Below are 1408 nucleotides of genomic sequence, written 5' to 3' on the forward strand. Positions count from 1 at the left end.
TCCCCTGTACCCCGAGCTATGACCGATCCCTACAGATCAACTCGCCCCTGAGCTCCCCTGTCCCCCGAGCTATGACCGATCCCTACAGATCAACTCTGCCCTGAGCTCCCCTGTACCCCGAGCTATAGACTGATCCCTACAGATCAACTCTGCCCTGAGCTCCCCTGTACCCCAAGCTATAGACTGATCCCTACAGATCAACTCTGCCCTGAGCTCCCCTGTATTCCAAGCTATAGACCGATCCCTACAGATCCGCTCCTCACCTCTTCTCCTGGACCTCCTGTATGTTCTCGATACCGATGGCGCTGCTCCGCCGGGAGCTGAACGGTCCGGACTTCTTCCTGGTGGGACTTTTCCCCGGAACGATGAGGGACTGGAAGACAGGAAATGATGTCACTCCCAGGAAATAGAATCCACGCCGGGGGAGGGGCACACACACAGCTACTGCTATGTACCCCGAGCTATGACCGATCCCTACAGATCAACTCTGCCCTGAGATCCCCTGTACCCCGAGCTATGACCGATCCCTACAGATCAACTCTGCCCTGAGATCCCCTGTACCCCGAGCTATGACCGATCCCTACAGATCAACTCTGCCCTGAGATCCCCTGTACCCCGAGCTATGACCGATCCCTACAGATCAACTCTGCCCTGAGATCCCCTGTACCCCGAGCTATGACCGATCCCTACAGATCAACTCTGCCCTGAGATCCCCTGTACCCCGAGCTATGACCGATCCCTACAGATCAACTCTGCCCTGAGATCCCCTGTACCCCGAGCTATGACCGATCCCTACAGATCAACTCTGCCCTGAGATCCCCTGTACCCCGAGCTATGACCGATCCCTACAGATCAAATCTGCCCTGAGCTCCCCTGTACCCCGAGCTATAGACTGATCCCTACAGATCAACTCTGCCCCGAGCTCCCCGAGCTATGACCGATCCCTACAGATCAACTCTGCCCCGAGATCACCGAGATATCACTGATCCCTACAAATCAACTCTGCCCTGAGCTCCTCTGTACCCCGAGCTATGACCGATCCCTACAGATCAACTCTGCCCTGAGCTCCTCTGTACCCCGAGCTATGACCGATCCCTACAGATCAACTCTGCCCTGAGCTCCCCTGTACCCCAAGCTATAGACTGATCCCTACAGATCAACTCTGCCCTGAGCTCCCCTGTATTCCAAGCTATAGACCGATCCCTACAGATCCGCTCCTCACCTCTTCTCCTGGACCTCCTGTATGTTCTCGATACCGATGGCGCTGCTCCGCCGGGAGCTGAACGGTCCGGACTTCTTCCTGGTGGGACTTTTCCCCGGAACGATGAGGGACTGGAAGACAGGAAATGATGTCACTCCCAGGAAATAGAATCCACGCCGGGGGAGGGGCACACACACAGCTACTGCT

At 56.5% G+C, this 1408-nt stretch overlaps 1 pseudogene; it reads right to left on the reverse strand.

The window, feature by feature from the left end:
• LOC108803493 overlaps window positions 1-1408 on the reverse strand; it is a 15632-nt pseudogene that overhangs the window by 2249 nt on the left and 11975 nt on the right.

This window comes from Nanorana parkeri, unplaced genomic scaffold, assembly GCF_000935625.1.
Source record: "Nanorana parkeri isolate BGI_ZX_2015 unplaced genomic scaffold, ASM93562v1 scaffold3797, whole genome shotgun sequence".
NCBI lineage: Eukaryota > Metazoa > Chordata > Amphibia > Anura > Dicroglossidae > Nanorana > Nanorana parkeri.